The sequence below is a fragment of the Falco punctatus genome (assembly GCF_963210335.1).
Source record: "Falco punctatus genome assembly, chromosome: 7".
NCBI classification, from domain to species: Eukaryota; Metazoa; Chordata; class Aves; order Falconiformes; family Falconidae; genus Falco; species Falco punctatus.
The window spans coordinates 54,716,668-54,733,959 of NC_137587.1; the positions used below are offsets into that span (position 1 = coordinate 54,716,668).

At 39.8% G+C, this 17,292-nt stretch overlaps 1 long non-coding RNA gene across 1 annotated transcript in view; it reads left to right on the forward strand.

The window, feature by feature from the left end:
- Positions 1–16,428, forward strand: part of LOC308067582 — a 34,163-nt gene extending 17,735 nt beyond the window's left edge. The window contains exon 2 of the long non-coding RNA XR_013929664.1: positions 1,626–16,428. This is a non-coding gene — a long non-coding RNA (uncharacterized lncRNA). The remainder of the gene's footprint in view (positions 1–1,625) is intronic.
- Positions 16,429–17,292: the final 864 nt, after the last annotated feature.

The following is a 17,292-nucleotide window of genomic DNA, read 5'->3' on the forward strand; positions in this document are numbered from 1 at the left end:
GCTTTGTCAGTTTGAAAATGCTCCAGCTTTTTCTTGATTTTTTCTATGGAACTATTGGTCTTAGAAAAACTAATAGCAGAGGTGGAACATGCTTGTATTTCTGATACAAGTTTATAAACAACCACCAATTAATTGATTTTCTTTTTGCTAAAAGAAACCTCAGTTTTCATAACCAAAGTCTAGAATTTTTGAAAACAGAACAAACAAAAAAAAGATAGCCAAACATTAGGAGACCAATAAAAACGGTTTTGTGAAGTCTCATACTAAATGTCACTTAGATATTCTCCAAGGTATTGAGAAAGTTACTTTTTACCTAAAGACACATGTTTTCATGTACAGTTCATTAGCATTATGTTATCATACTGTTGCAGTAGTTGTAAGATTTTAATAATTGATTTTCATCTCTTAACCAGTGATCTCTAAATGCAGAGTGAATGCAGGCTTACCCTCCAAGTCTTGCTGGGGAGGTTAGGACTTTATAGGAAAGTCACACTCTCACTCTTTCAAAATATACATGGTAACATAAAGTATAAGTGGTCAGAGCACACCAAGGGCTAGCTCTGGCCAAAGGAGCCAAATATGACACTACAGCCAGCGTGGCAGAGACCTCATCAGCCCGGGCCCCATTCTACAATACCAGAGCAAGAGAGCAGGGAAAACTCAGGGGAGGCAGCAAGGGTTAAGCAAAAGGCCAAATACCAGGCAAGTCTGCAGCAACAAAGCAGGTCCAACATTAAGACAGGCAGGCAGTCTGCACATCAGGATCAGCCCAAGAATCATCAGGCAGGACCATAGCGACAGGCAGGGCTGAGATGAAGCTGGGAAGTCAGCTCAGCTGATGATCTGATCAGCAGGTTCCATAGCCGAGCACCGGCACACCTAAAAAATAGCTCAGGTAGGGGCTGAAAGTCCAGGGCTGAGCTTAAATGAAGGCCCAGGGCCCATGGGCAAGAGTGTGGGTAGAGGCCCCAGGCGATGCTGGTCAGGGCCATTAAATCCTATCGGTGCACTCGGGCCCCCTGACATCAGTCAGTAGAACATCCAATCTCGTATTTTCATGCATAAGCAAGAGAAGGGAAGAATTATGGTTGTGGTTTGACCTGTGCTGCATTTTCTGACCTGAGTGCCTGATTTCTCAACCACGATATTACAGTAATGCGATGTCTACCCACAGTTTATATAAACACAGAGTATGTTAAACAACTGACTTATGATGTGATACTTTTGTTTCCACTGAATTCCAGACCATCTGCATACTGAAAAATTTCTAGACTTGTGAAGAAGATCTGATCTATTCAGTTCTTTCACTAAGTAGTCACAGATACTCCTGGGTATTCTTCTGTGTGTACTTTGACATTTATATTTCATTCTTTTTTTCATTGCAATTAAGCATCTGATGGATCCCAACACTTGGTTGTTATTTCTGTACTTTTGAAATGTCTTCTTTGCTGATCTTAAACCTTTAAAATTCTCTATTTATGTGCTCTTCAAATTATGAAAATTAATGCAAGCCTTTTTCCTGAGGCTTAGAGTTGCTATAGCAGAGTTTCTGGTCACCTGATTTCTGAGAAACAGTTTGGTCCGTCTCTATTGATAAGCAATGTTTTCTTTTTCATCTTCCCTAGCTGAGGTGATACATACTGCTATCTCATATTCTGGGACACAGAGCAGGATGTCAGCAGCATTGCAAGATACGACTGTAACAGGCACTCGGTACTTTTTGGAATAACTCCTGATCAATGTGTGATGTGTCCAGTTTGCTAACTGTATCCCCCACTCTATAATTAACAAAATGCATGTTCTTCTGTTGATAGAGAGTAGATTCAAAGCATACCAAATTCTACCAAGTATCTGGGAGTAGAAGCAAAAGAGAAACAACAGGTTTTGTTCCAGATGAAAAGAGTGAATATATGAGAAGTTAAGAGCACCTGTTCTGGGTCAAACCAAAAGCCCATCTAGCTCAGTATTGTATTTTGAACAGCGGTCAAGGGTGGGTGCCTTGCAAGAGGAAAATGCTTTTCAAATTTTCCTTGCAAAAATTATTTCTTCCATGCCTCTTCTTCAGAGAATCACAGTGGACAGGGCAACTGCATAAAAGCTAGTAATTCATGTCTTATGCAAGATAAATGGATCCAGATCTTGCTGATATAAACAGTGTTATTGGCTTCAGTGCCAGTATCTCTGCTGAGGATATTACCTGAAAATTTTACACAGAATGAATAGTCTAAATTTAGACATTACTCCAGTAGCCATATCAGACTTCACAACCTGTCTACTTTTGATGTCTTCTAGCAGATCATAGCACTGCTCTGTTTCTGCTCTGACACTTTGATTTTAATAACCTAATATGAATTAAAATAGCAGGTGCATAGCAACACCTTTTTAGAGTGAGTGTTTGATGATAATAAGCATGTTTAGCCAAGACTTTGCTGAGCCATGGCTTTCACCTCAGCCTGTACAATACATATATGATAAAAAACAATTAACTCCTTAGCTGCTGGCTAAAGGATTATGAAAAACATGTATAAAATAACAAAAAAATTAGAAGTCAGGGAAGTTACGGGAGATCATTAGGAAGAAAGGAAGATTCAGTGTGGTCCCTTGAATAATATCACTGTACTTCGTATTTTTAATAATAATAATGCCATCAACACTGGAAAAGCTGCACGTGGTCTGGTAATAGACTGATGCAACTAAAAGGAAGCAAACACTACAGAGAAGAATTTCTGTCCAACATAGAAATGAAAGAGAAATGTGGGCACAGACACATGGCAGTTTTACTTGTGGAAAACTGAGGGCTTATTGAATGAAAGGGTTAATAAAGGGATTACAAGAATGAACTCCAGGCAGCCAGTGGATTCAATTCCCCTAGATTGTTGGGACAACAGCAAATGTTGCATATCTTTGTTTCTTGTAATTGCTTTGTTCATTACCCTGCTAAATCCCCAAAACAAACAACAAAACAGCCAAGCCCTCCTGTCACACAGACATAATCTTGCTGTTAAAAAGGTTCCACTTGTAAAAAACACTTTTGTCTATTTCTGTGCTTTTTAACATTTTATCCTCTTACCAGGTTGAAGGTCAACAGAACTCACAAGGAAAATATTGTAATTTGTTTCGCTAGTAAACGTACTTTACTGGAGACACATGCTGCATCAGACTGTGATAGTGCAGGCTTCATGTTTAACCTGAGTCCAATTCAAAATTCTGAAAAGACAGCTCAGTTGGACTCTGTGATCTTAAGGGTCTTTTCCAGCCAAAGTGATTCTATGATTCTGTTCTGGGTTTCTGCTACAAGAGGTCAAATGTTTCATTTAGTTTCTCTTCCATCTTTTGGGGCAAACCCTATACACTCCAGAGTTCTCTCACGTGTTATCAAACAGTACAAATCTTTTTGCATTCCTCTTCAGAAGTTCAGCAGTGCTTTTGCTTCCCCCAGGCCTGCTCTGTAACTTTTTTCCCTACTCCAAAGCCAGTCATTCACCAGTCTCTATCCTCATGAATCTGCAGCTGCAGCTAGGGTAAAACAATAGGCTGGGTATCATCTGAGGCCTGGTAAGCTGCCTCTCACCCCACCTTTTCCTCATCCTACACTTTTTTTGCACGGTGCTTGAAATGCTGCCACCCAGCAGTTCCAGCTACCAGTTGTTTCAGATTTCAGTTTGTTCTCTTCTGCAGCCCTAAGGATCCTCCCACAGAACCACTGCAGTTAGACAAGCAAAGCAGACTGATGAGGAGGACATGAAGTGGAGCATGAGGTAAAAAATCTGTGTGGGTCTTAGTCACTGGGACATCTTTCTGGAGAGTGGGCCAAGCATGGGAAGTTTTGCCATATAGATTGGGTCCAGCAGTGCAGATATCTTGCATATAGTGGTAAGACTGCAAATGGCAAGTTGTCAAACCGCTGACTCAGAAGTGTCCCAGGTCCTTTATGGTGGAGAAATTTTCTGGAGGTTAGTCAGATGCCTGTGAATTCTCATACCTCTCATAAAACCAGCTCATTAAAGAAAGGAATGATTTAATGTCTAGGAGTGGAGCAGGAAAGAATATTAATTATACTTGATAGAGTATAATTCTACCACAGGAAAAATATACAGAAATATTTTGGTTATTATCTTAAATTAACCAACATATAACATAGATTCCCTGTAACACCGAAGCTTCCAATTTCTCCATGGCTTCAGTACTTGAACATTTAATGTCTCTCATTGTGAATCATCAGACTCTGCACCTTCTGACAGGAAACACCAGCAAAATGGCAGAGCTTAAAGAGGAATTCAACCCACATGACAGAGCGAGAGGGATTTCTAGAAGCTGCTGATTAAATTCTATTTTTTAAGAATGTTGTTGGTCTCGGATATGACTTAGTGTTAGAGGTATAATTGAATTCATTCTCAGGAAGGAAACAGAAATGCTTAAGGGAACACTTCCCCCAGAGTTTTCTTCTTTGGCAATAAGATGTCTTGATTTAGTTTCATTTTCGATGAAGCTGTTAATAGGCTGCATTTTGCAGAAGTGTCTATTATTCTAGTAAGTTCAGGTGCACTGCATGCATATTTTGCATGAGTAAACCTATGTATCTGAAGCTTAAACTGTGCAGCATAATTAGAGGAATGAGCCTCTGGCTGCTTTGTCAAAACATTCTTTAATTGCTGGATTTTAGGATTATTGGATTAGAAGATTAGATGGGATGCCTAGAAATCTTAAACTGGAGCATCTAGTAAAGTAAGGCTTCTCATGAATCAGAGTTACAATGTATTTCTCTGACCTCTCTTCTTTTCTAATACATGTTTTAATTTTAAGGAACTTACTAACTTTTGTCCACAAGAATCAGTTGCCAACTTTCATGTAGCCATGGGTGCTATAGTCCCTCTGAACGTGGTCTGTGAATCACTGAGCTTCCTTGCCCGTGTGTTACTAAAGGAATCCTGGTACCAACCAAACATTGTACAGCATTCACCTTGCAGTGTGTATGGTTGTTACTGAATTAAATTATGATCAGTAAGCACAGCTACATTTTTTATGGCATTCTTACAAGACATACTCTGTTGTCAAAGCATTCTGCTTTGGTCAAACTGTGTCTCTGAGTCCCAAAGAACATGCTGGACTATAGGCCTCCTCTTTTTTTTGTCGGTACAATAGCAGATTCACTAACAAGTGCAGTGAATGGCTTCACCCATGGCACACAGAAAGCTGTTCTTTCATTCTCGTTTATCTCACTTTCAGGGGAGACTTACTACTTTGCTCCTGAAAGTTTCTGTGATAAAATTTTCTCCAGCTGCTGGTGCTCTCCCTGCTTGGTCCAGCATGTTGCATACTGCATATACAGCTATGAAAAACCACAAGAAAGGCTGCCTATATGTATATATGCATGTGTATGAGTAGAGAAGTAATGACACAATGATAAATAGATTACCAGATAGGGAGGGAAACTTTGGGCCCTTGTCCTGGTTCAAATCCCTTGTAAGAAAAATGCTATGAAGTTTGTCACGTCAATATTGAGCAGAAATGGCTAGTAAATTCTGCTGGGGGTTCTGAACCTACAGGCTTAGAGACCAGATATTTCAAATGAGACAGTTAATGTAATAGTGTTATGTTGCTCTTTCCTGAGATGGTTTCATAAGTATTAGGAAGATGACTTTTAATTAGTATATTAAAAAGTTTCAAAAGTTATTGCTAATACTCTGTCATCAAGTTTTGTGAAGCAAACAGAAGAGGAATTCTGTTCACAAATAATATGGAGACAGATGTGCTAGCCATATTCCCAAGCCGTTAACAGAACAGTCATCAACACTTCAAAGCACCATATTCCCATATTACTTAGTATATATAAAATGACAGCATCCAAAATAAAAGCCAAAGCACTGAAGTGTCCCAGTATGATGAAGATCATGACTGTCTGAACAGAAGGATCAATATGGGAAGGTGTAAATCATATTCTTATTTTCTGGGGTAAAAAACAACTAAACACTTTGGTACAATTTTGGCATCTATTAAAATCAACTGGTATTTTTGTAACTGATTTCCACAAGGCCAGAACTGTGTTTTCTGGGTCTGACCATCTTGTCAGGATTTAACATACCTGAATTAGTAGGATTATATGTAGTGATGGGTTTCAGATTTTCAAATTTAAACTGTAGGAATAAAAAAAGTTACAACTTATCACTTCCTTCTTTGGTGACAGAGCTTTCTAAAAAATAAATGTTTTCACTAAATTCCAACTATTTCAAAAATGTCTGTCTGAGGTAGCACAGACCTCTTCAACTTCCTTTAAAACAGTGATCTGTGTTTCTGTTTAACCCAGGGACTGATACAAAATGGTTATGCTATCAGGTAGCATAAAATAAGGAAATAAATAGTTTAACAGATGTTCAGTGGGATAGATTTTTTTCTCTGTTGTGGGTGCCTGCTCACTACTGTTGAACTGGAAAGGAAGTACCTGCAAAAGCCCCTTGAATGCCTAGACTGAAAAGGCAGCCTGACTAAGTCTTGTCTAAGGGTCAGAAGCAGGAGAGTCTGTCACCGACAGGAAAAGGAGCTAGCAGGGGCTGCAATCTTCACGTTCCAGTTTCCCACATTTTACACCAGTGTAACTGTACTGTCTTCAAAGAATATTCCCCACATGCACTGATTTAAGTCTGATCAGAACACGGCCTTTCTTTAGCTACATATCCTCCTGAGGCACTTATTTCTGTGAGACATTGCAGCAAAACCCATATACAAAAAGCTAGAACACGTAGCCTGTACATAGGGACAGAAGTGGGTATGAACCACTTCCCACGCCTGTGCCCTTAAGTATGACTATAAACTGGAGGCCTTGAAATCAGGAGAAATCTCTGGACTGTTCTGAATTGCTCTCACCTGCAGTTATTATCCCCAAAGAACATGATACCAACCACACATGATTTGGGGGTCAGCAGAACCACTGCTAACTTTATGTCAATCAATCCATTTTGTGTGCCACTGGCTCTAAAAAGCCAGTTGGCTTTTTTGGCTTCTTTGCCTCTTAAAAGATATACAAGACACAGTTCTAAAGGTTTTTCTGTTCTCAAGAGATTTACAGAAAGAGAGGAAAGTATAGAAGGTTACAGTAAGTGTGTGAATCCTGCCATTTAGATTATAGAAAGAGGTTTGTAATCAAAAATATCCTTGCCAGAAACAGTTTCAGGTTTCTTTGGTACTTAGAAATCCTTTGCTAAACAAAGTAAAAATGAATGATAAACAAAATCAAGTTTCCTTTGAGCCTGATGTTCTTGCAGCTGCACTCCACTTTTAAGAGTAACCCATTAGCAATTAATTTAGAATGACACTGGCAAGCAGTCCCCAGACTTTAATTAATATCTTTTTGACAAGCTCATAATCTTTCTAGATAATAAAGCCTCCCTTAAATTAGTTTAACTCTGATTTCACTTACCCTTATAAGCAATTGGCATCAAATCTAGGGTACTTTACAGTACTTTCTCATTTAAAATGCTTTTAAAAAGAGAATTTACAGTTGCATTTTGCAGAGTAGAAACAGTATTTGGTGAAGGTCACCCTCAATCCAATGGCAGAGCTGGAAAGAAAAATCTAAATTCCTGAATGCCCTTCTATTGTTCCATTGATTAAGCAATGGTGCTGTCTCCTGTCTCAGTATCTCTCAAGGAAAGGATTAAATTCTGATTCCAAGTTATGTAATTGATTAGTTTCCTTTATGCCAATATCAAGATCTTAGAAAGTCATAGTACAATATTATAACTATAATATAGCAAATTATTGTCTGTAAAAGTTACTTAAATAATAGGTTTCAGTACACGACAACTTAGGGGTCAAGTTTTTATTTAAATTTGTACTCTTAATATATGTGTCTACTTTTGAAAACTTTGCTCTTAAAATTCCATGTCAGTTTTACACGTCTCAAATACAGAACTGGTCTACATGAGAATGTTATGGTGCCACATTATTGTGTCCTGCAGAATGGGAGATAATACCGTGAATTGGAAAAGATGCTGAGATAAAATCTCCTTTGACCTCTTGGTAAGTCAGCAATTTTTATATAAATGTTCTGAAACGTGCTATACGTGTGCCTGTTGCATATGTGTATTATAATAGGGAAAATATTTCTTTCCTTACCTGAACCCATTTTCTTATGTAGATGCTGTAATGAGGTAATTTGTGATACATAAGATCACATCAACCTTTCTTTCTGCTTTGCCTACAAAGTAAACTAAAAGGTGCACACATTACTGTCAGGCTTTGAGTCTTACGGGTTTTTTCAGAATTCAGAAAACTCCAACTGGCGTAATGTTTTAAACAGATTATACCCACAAAGAGATTGTTTTGGTTTAAAGTTAGTCAATGTTTTGTACCTAACAAACTAAGAAATATCCGTCTAAGCATGGGATGACTCTACTGTAACTTACTGCCAGAGGAGATTGAAATAGGATCATTTTTGAAGGTAATTTTTGCCGAGTGAGGCTATAACAGTTTTAATTTGGTGATTCACAGGGATGGCTCATTTTATTTTTTACTTTTCATGTAAGATGAAGAACGAGGTGAAAATGGGGTATGAAAAAAACAAGATTTGCTTATTAGTCTCCTCCATCTCAAATAAATATAAAAGCCTAATTCAAAAATCTGTCTTATTGATAAGAACTAAGATAATCAAGATGGCTGAGAGCAGCCAGTGATGCTATGCAACTGAATTGGGAGCCCGAGACCAGAAGACATCTCACCACCTCTAGAAGTCATGAGAAGTCTGTCTGTGCACTCAAAAAGTATTTGTCTATGACATCTAAAACTGAGAACACGTTCCAAACACCCTCTAGAACAGTTTTAGTAGCAATAGGCATCAGCTTGTACCATGACCTTAGAATACTAACTTTGCACAAAGGAGTTATTTTAGGTTGCTGCTTTGTTCTTTGTTTTTTCCTCTTCTTAAGTCAACACTGGGCAAAAAATACATGAGGCAGATATCAGCTAGGGAGGAAAAGTGTGAAAAATGTTTTCAATCAGTAGGATATTTCTCAGCTGAATTTCTACAGTTTTTCCTTAAGTGCTTGCTGCCTGCGGCAATATTAGCATGCTGAACTAAAGGCCTTAATGCTATGACAATTTCTGTTTCTGTGGCAATGATACTTCCATTTCAGAAGCCACACATTAGAAAATGGTTTCTTACAATGAAACGCTAAACGAAACACAACATGATCTTCCTCCTTTCTTATGCGTGTTAACTGTAAAAAGTTTCTTTGTCTGGAATGTGGCTCTGATTACATTTCTCTATCCAAAAATAAACATGGTGCAAAAGAAAAGGATATAGGGAGGGGTGAAAGCCTGTCAATGGGCCACCCTCAGGAAAGCCTCACAAGATCTACTGTCTGTCTCTGCAAGCCATGGAAGAGCTAAGGAAGTGATCCCAGCTTGGTGGTCTTTTTTTTAATTAAAACAAATGAGGCTCTTTCAGCTGCTGCAGATAAATATTTGATGAAAAGAGACAGGGACAGATGTCAAAAACTGTAGTAAATAAAGAATAAGACCAGAAGACCAAATGTTACAGCAGCATTTTATATTTAAAGAAAAAAAAATAATCACTGTACAGATTTCTGTCAGCTGTCTAATTTTACTAAGATCATTCCAAAAGTGGGAAGAGTAATTCTTCATATTCGTTTTGACAAAGTAGAATGAATATAGATGCAATACAAATGCATATAGATAAAGAAAAGCTTTTAAGTCAACTTGTTGCACATTATGTGCTTAAACAAAAGGATTAGGTCTCAGGCCATTGATGAGACAAAAGACTTCAAAGTCATTTGTATACTTGCATGCAAATTTATGTTGATTTTAGATTGACTGATAGAGCTTTGCTCCAAAATATATGTTAAGGATGCACAGTGAGAAGGTGCCTAGCAAAATATAAAAGCAACATCCCTATTGTAATAATCTCTCATAACATTTGTATGTCATGTCCTTAATGAATGTGTAATGTTAAAAGGTGAATGTGGTACATTCAACCTTTTCCTGTACTCACGGTTGTATTTACCACTGCAATTGGATCTAACTTCAAACTTCACCTTGCTGTCAGTGGGGATTTACACAAGATGACCTCCAAAAGTTCCTTCCCACTGCAATTACTCTATGGCTTAATAGCATTGGGTCCAGATTTAGTTTACCTTTTAGCAAATCCATTTATAGCGTTCTATGAAAAAACTAATCTAATGGAATTAACTTAAAAACAGGCCAAGTCATGAAATAGAGGGAAAATCTCAGTAGCTGGCTCTTTCAGGGTTAACGTCTTCATTGGCATTGCCTGCTAGTTTAAACTCTGATCTTGCTATTCCTGGGTAAAATGGATGTTTCCATTGAATCCAATATTAATTATACATCTGAGTGTGAAGGAACTGATTTTATAAGCAGGCCTTACGAAACTGTAAAGTGACTGTGAACCACAGGAGTTTCAAGGGAAATATTTAATTTGAAACCAACATTTAAAAATCGCATGGTGATTCAGATCACCAGAAGCTGGATTAATGGGTATAATCCAAATTCTGAAACTATAAATACTGGACTTATGAATGAATAGAGCTCTGAAATATATACCTGACTAAAGATGGTTACGAAGAAAAAGCAAAAAGTTGATAGACTGCAGTGTGTAAGGGTCTACATGGAGATACTATAGAGCTATAGAGTCCAACAATAGGCACAGGTGAAAGCAGAGCAACAGCCAGTGACATAAAACAAAAGTTAAACTGGTTCAGATGAGAGATAAGGAACAAATTTTAAACACTGAGGAGAAGGAACCTTAGATTGCAGTGAACTTTCCATAATTTGAGGTAGTTAAATCAAACTACTACTCTAGTGACTATGTATTGGTTAAATTGGGAGGTATGGACCTCTATAAAAACTGCAGAAGGTCAAAATAAATGATCGTAATTGTCTCTTGTGGCCACAGCACCTGCAAATGTGTAGTGCTCAGCATAACGTTGTATCCCAAGCCTCTTGAGGTTTTCTGAAGGTGACACAAACCTCCTAATTCATGGGTCATGCAAAATACCTGCCCTTTGTATTGTGGCAAATTTCAGATAAAAACAAAGACTCAAGTGCAAAACAGTCAAACAGGTAAATTTTAATTTGAGGATCAAATGAAGAACTCAATAGCAACCTTGCTTGGCACAAATTTCCTTGTGATCTGACAGAACCAATCTGAACCACCCAAAGCTCCCAGAGATAACAGTTTGTCAATTTCCCATCTCAAAGGCAGTACGATAATTGAAAGCTTCCAGATATATCACATGGAAATCAAACTTGCAGCAAACAGCAAACTTTGTGATAAAGGCCTAAGCCTAATTCCATTGAAGTCAACGACAAAACCCGGCAGCTTTCAATAGAAGCTGGGTGAGGCTCAAGGTGAAAACCAACTCTGAGAACAGTTATAATCAACTCAGTCCCCAGTAAGGACAGAATAAATGTGAGAGGATTCTTTACAAGTGGTGCCTGGGTTGAGAATTCACAAAGAGTGAGTTGCAAGGATCTCTGACACTGAGCACTTGAAGGGACTTTTGCAGAAGCTGACAGCATTTGGCAAGGTCGCCGTGTCCCAGTTAGCATGGCGTTACCATGCCCAGCTGAGAACTTACATGGAACCTGACAGAAGTTACCCTCTTTATTTAGCCTTGAGCTATCTACGGGCTGTCAACACAAGCTGCAGCCAAACTGTTGTACTGGAAGGTAAACACAGAGTGTGGCTGATGAACCAATCAATAAAATGAAAAGGCAGCTAGGGGGGCAACAACTTTACCTTTGTTTTCTAAACAAGTGTAAGGGCTACAAAATGTACAATGCCAAATCTATGGCATGTCCAGTGCAAGACATGAGAGAGGCAGGGAAGGTGGCTGCAGCTAGAACGTGATTCAGGCTCAGATCAACAAAGAGTCACTACACTGGATACATGTGGACCAGTTGCAGATAAACACTCAATATACCTGTACACCAGTTCTATGCTACTGGAGCTATGTCCCAGCAGCACTGTCATTTACACAGGCAGAAACCAAGCAGCTTTCCCAAGGAACTTCCCTTCTGTTTTTCAGAGTGCAAAGGAAATGGATGGGAGACCTGTTTGGCGTTCCTAATCATCAATGACGTGTTTTATAGAGATCTGCTTCCGTAAAGACCTCTGTGCTGGGTGAAATACAAGCAGAGAGGAAAAAACAGATTTTCTCCAATTCCTTTGTTAAAAAAGGTAAGGAGAAGGCCCCAGAATAATAATCACTCCTTCCTCTCCTTTACAGATGAGGTTAAGGCAGACAGAAATAAAAGGACTCACCACGGTTATGCCACAGTCAGGAATTAAACTCAGAGCTTCTGAATCCAACTCCAGTGCCTGAACCACACATTCATTTTCTTCTCTACATTCCCCAACAGTCTTAGGCCATGTGGCCACTATTGGTGAAATGAAAAACAGGTGCAGATCCATGAACAGATGGGAGACCAGCCCTGGCTGATCTCTGGAGGATAATACAGCATTGTTTTCCAGCAAAGAGGATTCCAAAGAACCACAGAGGCAGCACCCCTGCCCTAAAACTGAAGCTGCTCTGCCTCACACTAAATGTTATCTCTACCAGCCCAGCAAGTGGGAGTTCTGAGGCATGGCCTGTTGTCTGTCAGCAAAGGACACTGTCTTACTGACCTCTCAGACTTGCAATATTGACATCTCTGTTTTTCAGGCATGCATATAAAGATCATAGAAGGCTAATTGAAATTCCATTCTTTGCTGTAACTGCAGCCAGTGTTTCTATGTTGCTGAAACATGAAATTTCTTCCCTTGAGTAGACAATTTTGAAATGTCTAACCCTCAAAAAATGCCATTAATCATGTGCAGAATCTTTCTCTGGGAAAATCACTAGTGGTACGGGACAAATCAGCCAGGTAAGATGAATAATGTATTTATTCTGGATCCATAAGGACAGATCTACTTTTGATTTCCAGTTCATGGGGAGCTGATGGCTTACTCCACAATACTCCATACATTGTTAAACAAAGAACTTGGACTGCATTCCAAGTGGGAGAGTGATAGTAGATAACGAACAGGGCGATTGCCTGGTCCTTGCACAGGATGAAGTGCTAGCATGCAAAATACTTCCCTGCCTTGTGTAACCCACGGTTATAGTCCCTGCATGGTACAAGACACATTTTCCCTCCGTGTGTGATCCGACGTATCAGCCAGGAGTATTAGAGAAGACATGGCAATCCTCAGTTTCCAAAGATCCACAGAGCACACATCAGACCCAAGAGGATAGCACATGCAAGAGGACAGGGTATGTTTCACAGAATCATAGACTAGTTGGGGTTGGAAGGGACCTCTAAAGGTCATCTAGTCCAACCACCCTGCCATGGGCAGGAACATCTTCAACTTAGAACAGGTTGCTCAGAGCCCCATCCAACCTGACCTTCAATGTTTCCAGGGATGGGACATCTACCACTTCTCTGGGCAACCTGTGCCAGTGTTTCACCACCCTCACTGTAAAAATTTCTTCCTTATATCTAGTGGGAATCTACCCGATTTGAGTTTAAAACCAGTACCCCTTGTTCTATCACAACAGGCCCTACTAACCTTTCATCTTAGATACCACTGGTTCCAGCCTTCTCTTAGGTTGCTTCTTGCAAAAACACTCGTTTAGTGCTGTGTTTGAGAGAGGTTAGTTGCCCTTGCTAAAGCTGCTTTTACAGCAAAAACGCATGTTCACTTGTGCTAAGAAACTCAAACCCTCACAGTTTCCTTAGGCTCATTTGAACTGGGGGCATAAAACCTGATTTGCAACAGTAGGCCAAAACCACACTACTAACATACGTGTATTCTGCTCGTGCTAAACTGTAAAGCAGATTGGTTGGGAAAGTCTATCTCGTCCACGTTATAGTCAGGTTTTGAAGGAAAACATTCTCCACAGATGACACTAACAGAATTTAAGAGCAAAGATGTCCCAGGACACTGGGAATCTCAAACTGCTTGGCCTCAGTTTCTCTGATTTGCTCTTCTCAGCTTCGTGTACGCTCTTTGAGAGACAAAAAAGAGCATTTCCTTAATTTTGAGCTTGGATTTCTTTTCCAGCTGAACACTCACAAAAGCAGCTGGGCCCAGAGGTGGAATGTTCCAAACCCCCATTTGGATCCCAGTATGTACGTTATGGAGTCAGTTGTGGCACCACTTCATAGAGAACAGACAATGAGTTTTGGATCTTGTAAGTACCTTTCCTCCCTGCAAATAAGTTCCCTTCCCCCATTCTTTTGGAAACATCTCATTCTGTATTGGAAACAGAGGATGTAATTTATTTTTATCGCCTTCCCTGTCAAACTGGCCAACTGCCACAGGGTTCTGCTTTCAGATGTAGCAAGATGCAGGAGAATCACAATGAAGAACCATTCATTTCAGTGGCTCCTCCTCTGTTTCCTTATCTTATTTTGAGGCTACCTACTGTGTTATCTTATCACTCTTTCTAATCCTGCAAAAATTCTCTGCAACTTGACCCCTCCACTGAAAGAGCTGACCTGCTTAGACCTCCCTGCTTCTCTGCTCCTGCTCCCTTCCTCCCAGAGCAAGTTGCTGCTTCATCTGTTACTTTCGGACTCCTTTTTCATGGCCTATTTTCCCCGTTCACTCCTTTTCCTAGTTCATTACACTGCATTACATTTCCTAGCTGAATGTACATACAGCTGTGTGGCCTCCTTGGGGTATGCTTAATTTCTCACTGTCCAGCCTGCCCTTTGATGTCTGCTGAAGAAGGATACATCTTCTTTTCCGTCTCTTCACATGTGCCTATTAATTACTTTCTTCAGAGAGACTGTTTACTGACTATCACTCTGTTTACAGTTGAATACAGCTAAACATTTGGTCTTCACAGTTCCCTCTCTTCTACGCCACCCACCCAGTTTCTTCCCAATTGTTGCAAAATAGATGTCTCCAAATCTCTTTATAAAGTCACAGATGCAACGTACTTACGTCCCCGCACCCAGCCTCCTGCTTTCAAACACTGTTTTTGCTTCACTCACAGAGACATAAAGAAAGACTTGATAGGGGTATTTTTGTCTAATTCTTTAAAAAAATGAAGCAGTCAGTGAGGCTTAACCATTTGACCTTTCTGTTGCACATATTCTTACCTTGGGTACTGTAGAAACCCCAGAAATATCTGTAAGCATCAGGCTTCTGACCTGCGAAGAAATGAAATGAACTCAAGTATGAAGCATGGAAATATGCCCACTGAAATGAGAAGGGCTGTCCTATACATAAACTGCATATGCCTTTGTGGCATCAAGGGCCTTTGGGCAGAGGGAATTGTAGTAGGCTGTGGGGGATGAGAATTACTCTATGTGCAGAAGAGAAGAATTATATGGTTATAATGCAGCAATCCAGATCTAAGATGAAAATTCTTTCAGATGTCCTTCTCATTCCATATGGAGCTTAAAATATTACAAAATAATATGAAATAAATTTAAAACAAATGTGAGCTAAATTATGTTTTTTCCAATGAACAGATTATTGTCAATTTTTTGCCTTAAGACAGTATTTGGGAGAAGGAAGCAGATACCTCAAAGAGTTTAGGAATTGATTTATGACAAGGTGTATGAAGCTCACCAAGCGTGAGCCTGAGCAGGAAGGTGAGATGAAGGCTGTCAGTAAGAGGGTCGTGCACTTGCACGATTCAACAGTGGAACAACCTGACTACCCCAAACCGTTCCATTTGTGTTTTGGCATGGCATCCCTGTCTGTACAATTAGAGATGGTACACTTCCCATGGGTAAGCCTGCCTGCTGCTTTCCGATTTCAGCTCCTATTTTTAGTGCTTATTACTTTACAGATTTTAACCATAGGAACAAGTTTTCCATGCTGAGAATTTGGGCTGAAATCTTTTAAGACTTTTAGCAAGACTTTCCGATAATTTGATTAAGAAGAACTGCTGGTTTGTGCATATTCCTTTTTTGTTACTATTACTGAGAAATTTTACTGCCCATAAATTTACTGCTCACAAATTAGAATGATAATAGAGTCTGATAGGTGTTTGTAGGTTCTTGTATCAGGAATGTTCCTTTTCATTGAAAATTACCTTTAAAAGGTACTGGTTTAATAAGCATATGTTCAATATAGGCTTATTAGATTTGGGTTGAATAAGACTTCCCTCGTAATTACTCCTTCCAGCCCTGAAGGTGAGCACAGTGCTGTGTGCTGGAATGGAGAAGGACTCGGACTTGCTCTGTCTTCTCCTGTCCCACTGCTCTTCTGGGTGCTGAGGAGGAGGCAGCCGCCACTTCACCCAGGTGAGGCAGCCCCCGCCCTGGGCCTGGGAGGAGCAGAAGCCGGCATGCACCAGGCTGGGAGGGAAGGATCAGACCCAGAGCTGCAAGCCCGAAGGGACAACCCCTCAAGGACGGGCAAAGGATCAGGCAAGAAGTGGCCCAGGTAAGTGAGGCAAGAAGTGTCCCTGACACTTACCTGTGGATGCTGGAAGGGACCTAGCATTGTTGAATCTCACCATCGCTCTTCACACTGGAGCAGTAAACCTGCACCACACTCATCATTCCGTTAGTTAATTAGCAGAGGCACATACCTGGAAACTAAGTTTTAGGCTGGCTTATAACCGATACAGTTTGGAGGACGTATCTCGTGCAACAAAAACTGAGGTGGGGCAGGGTGGGGACAAGGGAGGGAGGAAGTCCAGGAAGCTCTGTGGAAGCACCTGCAGACAGCTCCGTTCACATAGCCTTCCAGCTGGAAAGTCAGTGGTTACAGAAACAGTCGGATTAACCAAGGTGTCATTGTGGTTGTTTTTCGCCAGTTTCCTGGATATGCATAATAGCCACGCCAGAAAGACAGACAGTGAACCTTGACGGACACACGTCAGTTTGGGTTTCATTCACACTCTTTTCCTTGGTACTTCTGTAAATGCAGAATCTGTCTTTATATCAAAAAACTTTATAAGGAAAGCTTTAATGACACATTTGTAATACTTTATATAACAGGATAATGACCACCAGCTGGCTACCGATAATAGCAGGCACTAATTTATAGTGGGTTACTACCTTCACATTCTGTCACTTATTTTTTTGTTTTTAGCATTCTTGTCCTCTTGTGTTTTACAGTGCTCACATTTACTATTCTTGCATGCTAGGAAAGGAATAAGCATTTAAAAAGCTTTTTGTTTAATTACACTTTCAGCTATTATTTAGTCATGTAAACAAGTTAAATGGACATTTAATTAAGTGTTAACCTTTTAAAAGGGTAAATTGGAAACAGAGCCCATCGGCTTAAAACCGATATTGCGTGCATTT